At 37.2% G+C, this 16,275-nt stretch overlaps 1 protein-coding gene and 1 non-coding gene across 2 annotated transcripts in view; one reads left to right on the top strand and one right to left on the bottom strand.

Moving 5' to 3' along the window:
* LOC134539001 (transcription factor SOX-14-like) overlaps positions 1 to 16,275 on the top strand; it is a 119,968-nt gene that overhangs the window by 40,965 nt on the left and 62,728 nt on the right. The gene's annotated exons all lie outside the window — the stretch shown is intronic.
* Trnas-gcu (transfer RNA serine (anticodon GCU)) lies at positions 5,266 to 5,347 on the bottom strand. The gene has a single exon. It is a non-coding gene; the product is annotated as a tRNA-Ser (tRNA).

Genomic DNA, 16,275 nt, shown 5'->3' on the forward strand with positions numbered 1-16,275 from the left:
GAAACTCCCTGTCGTCTGAGAGGAAATTCTGCACCCCTTTTAGCTTTTCTGCCGAGTAATTAATACAGCGAGAGGCACAACAGGAATTGCGGGGGTTGAAAAGAAGGATGATGGGGTGGAGGAGGTAAGGAGGACGTAGAAAGACGTGAGCAAGACAATGCGGAAATGAACGGGTTGGAAAGGAGAAGGGTAAGAGGACTGGAACAGGTGAGGGGGGGGGGGGGGTGTTTTTGGAGAAATTCATAACGAGTAATTTGTGCCCTGCACTTGACTGATTTCGAATGCGGAATTTCTTGGGCGACGCGACGTAGAATGAATGGATCGCTTTATGCGCGTGCGTTTCTAGAGAACCTTCGGGCCCGGGAGTGGGGAGGGGAAAAAAAAGGAGTTGTTCCGTTGTGGGGGTGGCTTTGTCTTGGAGTTGTTTCGCTCTTGTTGGGTTGGTGGGGGTAGTGGTAGTGGTTGTGGAGGGGGAGTGGGGAAAGGGGTTTTAGCTGGAAGTGTTTTCTCTTGTTTTCCGGCGCGCAAGCGCGCGTGCGCGCGCGCACACACACACACACACACACACGTACAGAGAAGACCTCTTTAATCACGGCGCTAGGGGACAAAATGGTTGTCTCGACAATGCGCGAGAGACGACAAGCGCGAGTCGCTTCTGCAAGGAAGAACGACTTAAGCCTTGCGAAGCAGCGTCCAGTGCGCTACACTGTAATTTTTTTTTGTAAATGGAACAGAAATATATCTGTAAAATTTCAGATACTATTTGCAAATTTGTACAGTTACGTTAAAAAAAAATTATCACTACAATATAGTGTTCAAAGGGATACTGAGTTCGGATTTTCCCCTAGAATTTATGCTTTGGGTTGTCTCAGTACCGGCAATAGTTAAGGATATAACTTTGTAAATCCTTCCCTGAATAGCTTTCTAGTACAAAGTACGCACATTAGTAAGCATAATAAAACAAAATAAAGACCCATTATTTTATATTTTATTATCTTTTCCACGGTTTAAAAAAATAATATCTTTGAATAAAACGAAATACTCAGTATTATCTCAAAAAGTAGGTATTTAATTTATGCAAAAATAACCATAGCCAAGTGTTGTACAAAGTTACAATCTCTTTATTCAAGTATTACTATTTCTTAGCTGGTTTCCTAAAGAATCTTTTGTAATATTACAATTTTTTTTCCTGAGTATAAAAAAATCGCTGGAAACCATAACAGGACATCTTCATTATTATTGCGCGACAAATCTGTTGTTGCTTTCACGCCAATCCAATATGTGGCAAAACAAATTTGCAGCATTAACATTGTATTTGCCTAAAATTTACAATACCAACATAATTATTTCCTCACAAAAAAATTTGTTTGTAAAAAATAAAATTCAAATTGTTCCATTTTCTAACATTATATATTTTTTATTTATTTATTATTTATTTGTATTCCATTGAGCCTTCTTTTGGTAGAAGCCATAAAGCTATGGAACATGTCATTTACATATTAACAGTTATACTTATACCTACAGTTAATTCAGACTAGATTTGACTTGGCCCTGTCTGGATCGCAGAAGGTCCTGATTAAATGGAGTTTGCATTAAAATGCACGTTTAAAAAAAATCTGTTTTTTTTTTTTTTAAATGAATACAACTATTCCCACAGCTTTATTTTAATTTTAATTCTACTGTATACTCATACCTAAGTTTTTAACCTACAAAATGATGTATGGTTAACAAAACAAAAATATATTTTTAATAAAATTTCAAAATTTTTTGACGTACAACGTCTAATAAATCGATGAACGACGGCTGCACGCACGAAAAAGTATCCCGTTACGCACATTGTTCCGTTACGCTGTGTCCCATTACGCACATTGTTCCGTTACGCTGTGTCCCGTTACGCCCATTGTACGCTTGCGCCGCATATATCTCTTCCACTCGACTGTTTATAAAGTGAAGTGAAAAGTTAATGTGGTTTTCATTGCTCATTACAACAACAATTTCGGCAATAAAGGTTAATAATTCTTGCATTTTAAAATTCTGATTACTAGTTCTATAATTTAAAGTATTTATTCTTTTAATATTAAAAAAAAAAGATTCAATTTTATTCATAAAGTATGCAATCATTTCATCAATGTTTTGTTTTGACGTTGTCACGTTAAACTATCGTCCGTAAACCGAATTATCGGGCTATGACCATTCCTATGACTGTTCACTAACAAAAAAAAATTTGTAAGTTTTATTCTATGTCAACATATTCGTCGTAAGCTCTCGTGGGTTCACAGCATCAGGATACTGTTTTCAAGTGTAGCTATTTGTCTGTAGTTTCAAACGTCTTGTACCGGGCGTAACATGGATGACCGGCTTGGTGGATTGGCGTCAAAACGACTGCGAACCTCAGGTCGCACGACATACACCGACTCCCTTTTAGCTGACTGAATCACGCACCAACTCTTCTTGCTGTGCGGTAGGCGACCTCATAGACACTAGCTGCTTGAACCGGAGGCAACCTGCAACAAACAAATCCGAAACATTTGAAAAAAAAAATGTTTCAAATTCTCTCTGTTGGCTGGAAGAAGTTTCAAGTGAATCGTCCGCACCGTTTGAATGTTATGATTTTTTTGAAAATAAAAAAATAAGTTTTTAAAATAAATTATAAAATTTATAAAATAAAAATATAAATTACTTAAAATAATTATAGTTTAAAGTATATATAAAAATTGATTTTATATATATATATATATTTAATTTATAGTTTATTTTTTAAAAAATTATAATTTTTGAATTTAAAACGTTTGAACTGAACAACCTCTGTCGGGTTCGCTAGTAACTACCGTTCTCATTAAAAATTAGTATTGAGTTTTTTTGTTTCTTGCAAAATCTGTAACTTGAGTATCAAGAAAAGTTCAAGTGTTTGCCAACAAAATTAAAAAAAAAATTATAGAAAACAATTTCAACCATTTCCATACATATAATCTGGATCCAATTCGTTAGAAGTATAATTTTTAACAAATTTAACAAATGGTTAGAAAAAATATAACTAATTTCATTTGGTACATTTTTTTATGTTTTCATGTTTCTACAGTTTGTACCAAATTTAAGTGCATGTGTCTCCAAACAATGTACCCAAAAAAATGTTTTTATTGAGAAAACTTCAAAAATATACCTAAACACAAAATATTAAAATCAGTTAAGTAATCCTATGTTTCTGCTAGAAAAAAAGAGCACAAATGTTATATTATATTATAAATGTTTCAAGTCACTCTTATCTATGAGAGATCTTAGCCGTAAACCTATTTAAGATAGTGTTTTTGTTGCAATTATTTTTGTTTTGGTTTATGGCTAACTTAAGCAAAGTGCTAATATTTGTCTAGGCTACCATCATCCGGCAACAATCGTTGTTTAAATAAATAAATAGATTCATCCTATCAATAAAATCGACCAAACTGATAGAATCAGATCCTTGGATATTAAATAATGTTTTAGGTTATTCCGATACGAGATAAATATTTTTAGTTTTTTCTATGATTTTTGCCGTTATTTTTTAAATATATTATTGACCATGTTATAACATGGTGACTTAAGAGAAATGCTATTGTTTGTTAATCATTATTTTTTTAAAAAAACTGGCAAACAGTCCGCGATACACCGCATGCGGAGTATTTTTTTTTGGGGGGGGGGGGGGGGATAGACCTAAATAACCGATCGTGAAAAAAAAATAAAATGCCACGACGCGCAGCTACCACGAATTTGAAGTAAGGTGAAAGAGAAAAGATGAAACGATTTAGGAAGTGTATCATCGAGAAATAACTTTGAACAGATCTGATATTGTGCCTGAGATGGTAGATGGCACAATTGTAAAAATATGTATTATATATGTATTATAATTTCATATTAATAGATATAGTAATCGTATATATGTACCTTGATTTCAAATATCATAATACTTTTTGGGAGCTAACAGTGATACTGTCTTCTTCGGGTGCTGTCCAATGGGAGGGTCAAAAATCCCCCACCCAAAATCCCAGCAGAAAGCAACCCAAGAAATAGAAAAACGCATGATAGTTAGAAATATATAGTGCGCGCACAATAAAAAATAATAATTTGTGGTACACGTACCATAAAATATGTACCTAAATAATGATACGCGTACGATGAATGGGAAAAAGTAACAATTATGGTACACTTTAAATTTAACATTGGGCTTATGGAAACATGAATGTAAAACATAGGTTTACTCTATACTAAGCAAAATCAGGGGCTTTGCCCCTTGCTCCTCATCATTACCAGCTTTGTCCTAAATAGGGGGGGGGGGGGGGGGGCAAGGGCTGACAAATCTTTGAAACTATCTGCTTCATGGCATATCCGCCCCCTCCTCCTAATACCCTACCATCAGCCCAGACACTATTTTGTTTTGACTGCCCCTGAAAGTTTGGCGTCTTGAAAACTACCGTTCTTGATTAATAATAATAATAAAAAAGTACGAACAAATAAATAATTTTTATCGAGAATAAAAATTTAAACTGATTAACACCAAATTTATTTTTCAAATTCCATTCAACTAGAAGGTTTTAATTAAAATTATTTATCAAAATAGGATAAATTGTTTACAACTTTGATAATATATTACTTTTATTTCTATGCAGGACATATAATTTAACTTTTTTATTGCGATAACTTTTTTGGCAATACTGCAGATTATGGAATTTGGTTTTGTGAACGTATATTCACTCAATTTGATTTTTTTTTTAGAAAATATAAAAAATTTGCTAAATATTTTATTTAATTATAATTCTTCAGCAAGGATGCATATTTTATACGAAAAAAGGGGCTATTTATTTAAATCCTCGACGGATATTGAATATTATTCTGATAATCATAAATTATTTTATCAAATTAATTTGTTGATGCAATGCATATTTTGGAAATAAAAGCGCGAGAATTTTAATTTAGTATCTAAGTAAAGTAGTGCCATTTTTTTTAAATTTAAGTTGATTAAGTGACAGCAAAATTTGTAGATGAGGGTACTACGTACATCATACATACACACAGGCATAGATATCGACACATATACACACATACGGAAATATAATTTCATTTGCATAATCTTCCTTTGAGAAATAAGAGATACATACAATCCAAACTTCTTGTTCCAAGAAGATTTTTGAATTTCTTTTTTTCCCTCAAAGGTTGACATTAGCTAAAAAATTTGAAGTTTATATCTTTTAATGATGATATTGGAAACTATTTCAAAGAATAAAAAAAAAATCTCGACGAGGATGGGATTCGAACCCACGCGTGCAGAGCACATTGGATTAGCAGTCCAACGCCTTAACCACTCGGCCACCTCGTCATGTTCTACGAGGAGCTGCAAACATTGTTTATAACAGATGGTATCTATGTCAAGGAAATTAATTATCTTATGTGAAAAACAAATTAATATGTTTTTTTATAATCAGTATCCTAATAAGTATGTTGAAATTAATTTTCGAAGCTTTTTTTTTTTACACCGGGATTAAGCTAAACAACAACACATTGGGCGATGAAGTCACGCTAAACTGGAAACATTCACTCGTTACGTAATCACTATAATATAAGCGCCCGCGTATTGCATTTCAGCTACAGGACTTTACTCTCAAGTTGTGCTCATCTTTGTGACATTTCAGAGTCTCGCAAGATAGGTTGCGTATTGTTCAGCAACTTGTCGGTTTAAAAAAAAATTATCAGTTTCGTGTCTTAATGTGGACTTATATAAGGAATTTATAATACATTTTATCAGATATTTGTATTTTGAAAGTGTCGTTGATTTGTGTCTATTGAGGGGGTGGGGGCATTTACCAAAACAAAACAATGTCCGTTTGGGCGGTTAAAACTGTTCCTAATAAATTAGTAAGACCTACGTAGGCCTCTCTTTTCTATGGTAGGCCTACAAGAGTTCAAACATTCTAAGCCTATTCCACTAGTAGGTATGTGTATTAATAAATACAATACGATACACGTTAACCTTACTTTTTTTTTATGTAAAAGAAGCTTTGATGATTACTTTAAAAATAATTATTTGAGTACAATACAAGCAATTACATATAAAATTTGAATTCGATTTTACATGTAAACTGCAAATTTACCTATTTTATCCTGCCAGCCAGATGTTGAATAAACTACCACTGATTTAGAATTAAATGTATTTTGCTAATACTTATAAAATAATAATCTAAATTTTTAATCCTTCCAATTAATTTTATAACTTTACATTTTAAAATAAAATTAAAAAATATATATATATTAATATAAAATGCGCCAATACCGTATATCTAGTTTTTCTATATATTTTTCTCCTGTATTAGTTTTGAACGCTAACTGCTAGAGCATGTCCGCAGGATAAGTTCTCATTGAAAACTTAGAATTTTCAAGTCTAATCAATCTCAAATTTCAGTAAATCGTATCTAGGTTACTAAAACAAGTAACTTAATCCATTTTTCATACTCTTTAAATAAATAATAGTTTAAAAAACTAAAAAAACACGCTTTATATAGAAAACAAACTAAAAAATAGAAAATAAATTTGAATTATGAATAGTATAAAATTTTTAATAAATATAAATTAATAATAGTGTATATAAGAAAAAAAAAATATTTTATTTAAAAAAAATCGTGGGGTGCTTTTTAAGATATTATCGAAATGATAATCCTTCTAATCATATATGTCAATGAAATATTTATAACTATTGACACCATGCACCCCACGCTTTTTTTTAAAAATAAAATACATTTCTTATATACACTATTATTAATTTATATTTATTTAAAATTTTTACACTATTCATAATTCAAATTTATTAAAATTTATTTTCTATTTTTTAGTTTGGTTTTCTATATAAAGCGTGTTTTTTTAGTTTTTCAAACTATTATTTATTTTCTACTTTTTAGTTTGGTTTATTTATAATTTAAAGTGATACTTCTTTATCGACGTATGCAAGAAATTTTATAACAATGTAAAAAACTTGATAGTTATTACATCACTTTACTTTTAAAGTAGGTTTTGAATAGATATTGGCTGCAGTTAAAATAAAATCGATCAATATTTTTTATCTCAGAAGTGTCTCTAGATGTGGCTCAATTTTTTGTTTATTGCATGACTTTGCTATTAAAGTGAATTTGAGTAGATATTGGCTGCTTCTAAAATATATATCCAATATAGCGTGTTGAAGAACTATAGATAGTACTCAATAATTTCAATATCCTGCTATAAAAATCAATATATTCGGGAAGTCATTGATGTTTATTCTAATTCAGCATATCTGATGGGTGGCCATCCTTTGTTTGTAAATGTCTCACAAAAACGTTTCTCCCATTTGTTCCAGTCCGATTCCACTGTAAGTTTCATTTGCATGCAGTTGTATCAAACTACACTGGAGTATTCTAATAAATGTTTTAAAATTTCTATTTTCTTTTTGTCTTCTTTGATTAGGAAACGTTCACATTATGTGTTGAAATCTTTAATCCACTGGTAAGCATTTGAGTTTCTGCCCGTGAATTTCTCAATCATGAAATCTTTTGCAATTTTCCCTAAATTTTGAGTTTCAGATATAGTTTTTTTTCTTCAATAAATTTTTCTAACAGTTTTTCCAATTTTTTATTTGATCCACTAGCTATAGATTCAGCACTTTTTTTTTCCTCAATTTCTTCCAGGTAAAAATCCTTAGACTGTAAGTTTTGCTCTCTATCCAAATATGTTTTTGATATATCATCTGTCAAACTTAGCCGTATTTTCCGTGTTTTATGTCTTTTATTTAATGATTTACTGACCTTGGCATAGTTTGGAGTATTTGTAACTGCTTGGTGTAGATTTGCAGGTTGGTGTTCGAGTGGAATTTGAAAAATCTGCCCATCAGGTGTAGCTAATGAGGTTATGCATATGGTGTTTGATTTCCCATCTGCTGTTGGTTTCACAGCAAAATAAAACCTCAATTTTTCCATGTTTCGTGAAATATTTGCAGAAAATGTTGCTTTATAATAATGTTTCACTCTTGGTTAGTTGGTAAAATGAAACAAAGACGTATTTGTGTTTCTCTATTTAGCAAAAGAAACAACATTTAAAGCCCTTATTTAAGTTTTTTTCCTTCATATTTTTACAAATATATATATATATATATATATAATATTCTCTTCCAGAAAGTATATTGTTTACAATAATCATAACCCATTCTCACTTTTCATTTAATTAAATGTCACAATATTTAGTAGGCTTTGTTTATATCGCGCCAAAGACAAACTGAAAGAAAAGAGTTCGCACATTGTAAAGAAAACCATTTTGCTCATGTGCGAACTATTTCTTGTGAAATTATATAAATTGACAAAAATCTTATTTTGCAAATTGAATAATGGAATAATCTTATCAAATTAGTGTATTTTCATCGGTCCTCGAGAAATCTACAAAGTTTGAATGAAATCTGGCCGTTTAAAGTGGGTCAAAATCGCACCCAAAGGAGTCGGTTACAAACATACAAACAAACATACAGGTGAAGCTAATATAAAGCGTGTAATAAGTATTCTTTTATAATGTTATAGAAACATTAAAAGAATGATTCTCGTAAATGTACACAGATAACAATTTATTTCTAACCAACAGGGCTTGTTCACATTGCTCACATTAAAATATAAAATATAAAATATAATTTTGTAAAGTTTATAATGATTTAGTAGTGTTGGCTGCAAAATTGTTTTGTCAGTCGAGTCTACACATAACGACGTAATTGTGTAGGTACAATGTATTTATTTTTATCATTATAGAGTGAAATTAAAAAAAATTGTGGGCCTTATAATTGTTAAAATACTTCACAGAATCTTCAGAATACTTTTTTTGCGCTTCGCATTCATTTTCGTAGCTTATCCGATATCCCAAATGGTATACGCGATACGTAACGCGTGAAAGACCGTGTTAAATGCCGCTTCAGATGTGCCTGTCTTGCTCGGAGTGTCTGCAGTACTGAGCTCAGCAAGCACAGTAGTAATAAGGGCCGGGATTTATTTCGGGTTATGAATTTTAAGGCGCTGCCGAAGTCTGGCGCTGAGTTGGGGAACAAAGAAGCGACAATTTCCTCCGCGTTTTCAAGCTGCTGCTGCTGCTGTACGAGTGTGTTTGAAAATTGAATCGCAGAGGCAGGAACTCCGTCGAGTCGGGAATAAAGGAAGGCTCTTTTGTCGAGTGTTTTGGGACGAAGAAGGGGAATTTTCGGCCGTCTTTGTTTGCAAGCTTGTTTTCTCGCGCCCCTGGACATCCAATTGCGACAAAGGCGACGAAATTTGGTACCAAGAATTGTCTTTTGTCCTCAAGCAAAAAAAAAAAAAAAAAGTAGAAAGAAAAATTTTTATTTTACGTCTGAGTGAATTATATTTTACTCGAAGATAAAAGGGGTGAAGAAGGAAAAAAAAACTCGTTTTCTTAGAAAATAGAAGAACGGGCTGAATTCAATTAAAATGGAGAAAATGAATGGTAGGTATTCTTCAATCTTGTTTTCTGTAAAATTCTAGGAATCTGATGAATATTTCGTTTTGAATCCAATTAAATCTTGGTTTTTCATTTCGAATTGTGTCGACTAAACCCGCTTTGTGTAGAAGCCATTAACGTATCGAACAATTCTGTGACCCTCCCGAAATGAATCCTACAAAATTTGTTTAGTCCCAATCGGTCTGGCTCGGATGATTCTTTTCCTTCAAATCCTTCGAAATGTCTTGGACTGAATTAGATGTAGTTATAATTATTTTTTTTATTGACCCCGAACAGTCTTGCAGGCTAGGATGCATTGTATAGCAGCAAAATTAATGACTAACGCGTTCCCATAGTCTAGGGCCATTTTCCCAGTTCAGAGGCCCGCATTTAAGACTGATATAAGTCGCGTGAATCAAGTGCTGAACGCCACATGTTCAGATGACGTAACAGTCAGGGACACAGTAACATTTGCAGTCTTTCGAAAAAAATTTTTTGACGTAATAACGTCTTATAAATCGATGAACGCCGGCTGCACGCACGAAAAAGCGTGACTCATTGTCCCGTTCCACCTGAGCCGAGCGTGCAAGAACCGGCCAACCACCGTGCGAGAAATCTTCTATAATATCAAATAGGTTAAGGCGGGCTTTTAAAATAATTGTTCGTGGTTATATTTCAACAAATTATTTCAATTAAATGTGCAAAAACTGTAAATAATATTTGAAAATTAAAAAGTATGCAATTTTTCATCAATGTTTTCTTATGACGTTATCACGTAAAATTATCGTCCGTAAACCGACTTTACAGGCAACCCCCTTTTTATCAACTTTGAGGTTCAGTAATTGAAATTAATGGCAAAAAGGCTCAGTTAAATTGTAACCAGCATGTAATTTTATGTGCTAGTCAATACCTTTCAAAATAAATAGGGTTTTCATGATTTCGTATTAGAAAAAAAACAGCTTCCAAAGAGTTTATTGCATCACGTAATGAAGCGATTTCAACTGAGTTTGATCGTTAGCATTAAAAAAAATCAATTTCGGCACAGCCTTCAGGCATAGGTAGATTTCGAAGTACCTTATAACTCCTGGAACATTTAAAAAACTTAACGTACATAACATCCTATCTGTTCGCCAGTATTCAAAACAGATTGATAAAACATTTTCTCGTTTTCCATGCAGTACAAATATTTTGAATGTTTTTAACTCAATGTATCCAACATCGAGTGTCTTTAACGAAATTCATATTATGAATATTGAGGTAGTTAGACAATTATTTTTGACCTTCAAAAACTATTTTTCATCCCTTGCACTAACTAATACGTGGTCCTATAGAAATACCTTCGGACAAAGGTTTAAGGTAATATTAAAATGGTAAAAATAAATTCCGATGAATTTGATACTACGGTGGTTTGAATTTTTTTTTAAACCTTATTTTACAGTAATTGTTCGTTTCTTCAAAACTGGTTTCAGCCAAAGGCTTGTCTAATATTTGTAGAAAGTCACTCAAGTGTTCGAAAATAAATTGTTGTAAATATCTAGTGAGGAAATTTTTGAACCGGCAAACACCAGAGATCTATCGGAATAATATACTGTAAAATCCCTTTAGGCATAATCTTTATGCCATGTTGTTTATTTTCCACTTTCCGTTTTTACTAGGGACACCTGTATTTCGCGAATACATTTCGTGTCAAGGTATTTCACAAAATACTGTAGCTTTTCTCCTGTGGTTATTGGCTGAGGTCGGTGAGAGGTGTCGTCCCGCTCTTGACGGGGCCAATGAGAATGTGGTCACCGTACTGCTGCACCCTCACAATTTGCCATGACTCTTAGAAAAAGCTACAGTGTTTTGTGAAATACCTTGACATGAAATGAAATCGCGTAATACAGGTGTCCCTAGTTATTACTTTTTTGTAAAATCTATTTCTAAAATTTTAACTAGGCCTATATTACTTCCTTAGATTTTTGTTCTGTTACAAATATTCCAAACATATTCAATTTGTGTACAGTCACGGGTGTAAAAGTTAGCGCAAGTCTTCGTAATTATCTTCACTTGCGAGATTATTTCACACCCATGATATTACACCAAGTGAATATTTGTTAGAAATATTTGTGGCACCAAAAATGCAAGGAATGTAGCTAGGTAAAATGTTAGAAATATCCCTAAAAAAAGCAGGACGTGACTTAAATAAGGGGAAAAAATCAACATGTCGTGTGGGACCTAGTCTGGTCGAGTGCGTGTGTGTGTTAGTGAGGCGGGATGATAAGTGCGACGCTCTCTGGTATTTCTAGCGCGGTATCGCCTCTAAGCGCAAGGCTCTGAACTGGCGCGCAGACTTCTACGTCGTCACAGGAAAACAACTGTGTAATTATAGCGGTGACCCTTACGTTGTAAGGCGGAGAAATGAATATAAAGGTGTAATGCAAGTCCCTTGAGTGCTTTCAAGAATCTGTACCGGTTGTTTTTTTAAAAACCCTAAAATTTACTCTGAAAACATGCGTTTTAGCAATTTTAACTTTTCTAAAAATACAGTTTAAAAACTGAATCCGAAATCAAAAGTACTTTTCGGCCCTCGGCGAACTCTTAAAAGCTTTTCGTAAGCAGACCGCACTCGGATATCTCGAGTAGTTTTGAAATCGCGTTGTTTTTCCTGAAGCTCTGCGCACCGTGTGTGTGTGCCCCCGGGTGGATGGGGGCCTTAAATGTACATCCCAGTCTCGGGAGACAAACCACATCCGAGGCACCGCTAGGTGCAGTGTGTGCTATTCACGGTTAGGTGAAAGGGTATTCCCCCTCCTACGTTTCACCGCGAAACCCCCCCCCCCTCCCTTCCCCGCCACCTGGAACTTCCCCGACAATGGAGTCCAAGTTTGGCTACACGACGCACCCCCCTCCCCTCCGACGTAGTCATGACGACTCATTGTCGGGCTGAAACACTCGCCCTCCGCGCGCCGAAAGGGCTCGGTTACACTGGGCTGCCGGCGGCGGATTGGCCGATCGCTGCCCCGTTGACGCGAGGCCTCGTCGGTTTTCCGTCGACGACATTCGCGAAAGAGAGCCCCCGGGTTCAGCAACGCTCGCACACGCCGCGGCTGAGAGCTGTGCCAAGCGGCTAGCACTATGTACGTTTGCCTGCTTTTCTTTCTTCTCTAGTTCTAGGCGCTGCGCTGACTGGCAGCGGAGTGAATGGCCAGTTCAGCCACTCACCGCCAGGGGTGTAAGCGCCCCTGGTCACTAACCCATCAGCAACATATATGAGGGGGAAGGAGAGTGCTGTGGGGGAAGGAGAGTGCTGTGGCGGAAGGAGAGTGCTGTGGCGGAAGGAGAGTGCTGTGGGTACAACATATGAAAGCGGACCACCCGTCCAAGTTCCCAACCCCCCCACATGGTTGACTCTTCTCTACTCTCTATACAACACTTTATCCATATCATCCTCTGTGTCCTGTATTCTCCTATACAAAATTAATGCATGACCTTGCATCCCACATGTCTGTGCCCAGGGTTTTCCCTGTGTCCACGCAGGTTTTTACCTGGGCCCAACTTAGCATAGTTTTAAGCTAGTTTTAAGATAGGATGGCCAGTCCCCGCATAGAGCACATGATGCATTTAACCCGCTCCTTGCATTGCTAATCCCTAGAGACCGGAAAAATTCGCGAATTAATTTCGCGATAGGCTAAAATACAAATCGTTATACCTAACTGCTGCCTCTGCTATTGGTTAACAACTCAACTGGATGACTCTGGGCCAATGAGAAACACCCAACCCAACCAAAGCTTTATCGAATCACAGGCTGCTACGCTGGAACGTCTCACAAGACAGCAGCCAATGAGTGGGTGGCATTTGACCGAGTGTACGTAGAACTATGGAGTTCATCATATAGGTCATTGAACCCGCGAATTTTTCCGGTCCCTACTAATCCCCAGCATAACCAGGCGTACATGTTTCGGCCTCAGACGCACCTAGGTCCCTCCTATGAATACACTTAGTTTTCAGTTAGGTTAGGGAAAAAAATGACGTCTCGTCGGAACGCCGATAAATACATAGAGACAGGAAAATTGTTTCGTAATCATTTCACCATTGGCTAAAATTAAAACACACATTTATCAGTATTCTCGTGCAAATAACCCCAGTTCATTGGCTGCTGACTTGTGAATCGTCTCAACTGGTTTGCCTGTCTTTCGAAACTTCTTTGGTTGAGGTTCAAAGTCGTTCAGATGAACGGTGAGCCAATACCAAACATACATGTATTTGAATTTTAAGCAATAGCGAAATGAATCCGCGAATTTTTCCGGCTAATGTCTATGGATACTCGTTTGTCAACGAGAACACAAGACTGTCGCCTAATTCGGTTTCCCGGCGCGTAGAGGCGAAGATACGCGTGATGCGCGAGGCTGTGTCGCCTTTAGCGCCTCTGGAGCTTTTGGTGCGCTCCTGCGCCCGACTTGAGGTTTTTTTTTGGGGTGGCGCCTCTCTCTCTCTCTCTCTCTCTCTCTCTCTCTCTCTCTCTCTCTCTCTCTCTCTCGAGACGAACTGCGACCCGTCCAGAATCCCGACTCACACCCGCCGAAGAGCGAATAATAACTCGGAAGAAAATCCCTCTGGCGTGCATTCAGCCATTCTTCCCTCGGTCGTTATTGCGGCACAGCTCCACTCCTCCCCCCCCCCTCCGGTCCACCCCCGCGGGAGGGGTAGGAGGAGGATAAGGTAAGGGGGCGGCGGCGGAGCGGAGTGGTCCAGAGGGGGAGGGGGGAGGTTGTTTGATTTCGTTACAGAGTGTTTGAGGGCCGCACAATGCGACACCCGTTGTGGGCGCCTCCGGAGCATATTGAAGGCTGCGTCCTCGAGCCCTTCCAAACCGCTGAAACCACCCCCTCTCGTCCCACCAACCCCTTTCGAGCACATCTGCATGTGAAAGCAGTCGGGTGGCCGAACACCCCCCCATACACCCACCCACCCACACTTCTCGACAATATAATGCGACACAAGAAGTGAATTTCATTGCAATGAGATGTGGGTGTGGTGGAAGGGGGTGTAAGGGTGGAGGTTAGGGATTTATAAAACCCCCGCCCAGCTCCCATCCCCCCCTCTACCCCACATATTTTCTTTGGGCGGGGGGGAAAAATGTGAGTGTGTGTGTCGAACGGACTGTGTGAAGAAGCTTTTTTTTTCCTGGGTGGAGGTGGGGGGAGGAGGGTTGTTGTGGAAGGGGTGTTAGCGAGCCTTTGCCATTTCCCCTTCGTCCTCCCCCCCCCCCCTCCTCCGCCGCGCAACACAACCCCTTCGGCGCCGTGTTGAAATTGTGTCGCGGAAAATGATATGGAAATTGATTTGTGAATGCGGTTGACTTTAGATTTTCTTGGCGGCGGTGTGCATAAAGGCTGCCTGAGAGAGGGCCCCTGCGGAATTCTGCTCCCGTGCAGAGGCAGGCGATAGGGAAAAGTTTTGATCAGGACAACTGCCGGCGCATGTTCGTGCCGGTAGGGCTCCTGTGGGCATAGTCGTGCAGTCTTCGTAGCAGAGAGGGGGAAACAATGTTACAACTCATTTATTTTTTATTTAAAAAAGATAACATTAAATCAACAATAACTATAAATAAATATTAATTTTGAAAAATTACATTGGCCATAGGTATGTGTGTCGTAGAGAAAATACGAAGGACGGACAAACACAGATGAACACACAAACACGCGCACAGAAAACCAATTCAAAATCAGCCGACTTAAAATGGTAAATGAATGGAAAGCTTAGAGTATTCCGTGGGAGAAATCATCCAGAACAATATCACAGCACATACGAACACAGTGGACCGGGAGCGAGACAGTTGCGACCAGAACAGTAAAGACAAACGACGACCTTGAACAACGCAACCACAAACAGAGGAACCCTTACTACGGTTGAAAAACGATAACTTGGACAACACAATAACTATCCTGCGACGAGACTTCCGAACCCATCGATGAAATTAAACAAATATTCTGACAACGCAACGATGACATAAGCGAAAATTTTTCACACAAAGATAGTCTGCAACTTCTAAAATGTTACTATGGCCATGCAAATTTGCGAAAAAAATGGTTGTCAGACCAACGTCGCTTTAAAACTTTGTAGCATTGTCTGTGTTTCGCCGTTGGTTGCGTTTATTTAAGGAACGTGTTCAGCACAATCGGAGCCATCCAGTGCGGAAGCAAACGCACGTTATAGAATGGCCCGGCCAAATAAGGGCAATGACTAGAGATCTGCAAAATTCGCTGATTCATTTCGTGATATGCTACAATTCAAATAATTATACCTTAGCGCTTCTTCTGCAATTGCTTCTCTGTTAATCTAGAGTAATGAGGGCCAATTAGAGCTTCTCGCTCAAAGAAGTGTCGGATCACAGACACTCGGTCGAGACGACTCACAAGTCAGCAGCCAATGAACAGGTGGCATTTGCCCGAGTGTGTAGAGTGTAGTAGAGTCTATCCTAGAGGTCATTGAATCCGCTAATTTTGCAGGTCCCTAGAATGGCTTCTCTCATCGATGATAAATAGGGACTGAACAAATTCGCGGTTTCAATGACCACTATAGGATAGACTCCACGATTCTCTATGTACTCGGGCAACTATCACCTGGTCATTGGCTACCGACTCAGGACACCTGTTTACTGCGATTCTTATGATTCGATACTTCTTTTGTTGAGTGTTTGCCATTGGCTCAGAGTCCTTCAGATAAACTGTGAGCTAATCAGATAAGCAATATAAAGGTACAGCTTTTTGGATTATATAGCATATCGTGAAATGAATCCGCGAATTTTTCCGG

The sequence above is a fragment of the Bacillus rossius genome, chromosome 14 (genome assembly GCF_032445375.1).
Source record: "Bacillus rossius redtenbacheri isolate Brsri chromosome 14, Brsri_v3, whole genome shotgun sequence".
Classification (NCBI taxonomy): Eukaryota; Metazoa; Arthropoda; class Insecta; order Phasmatodea; family Bacillidae; genus Bacillus; species Bacillus rossius.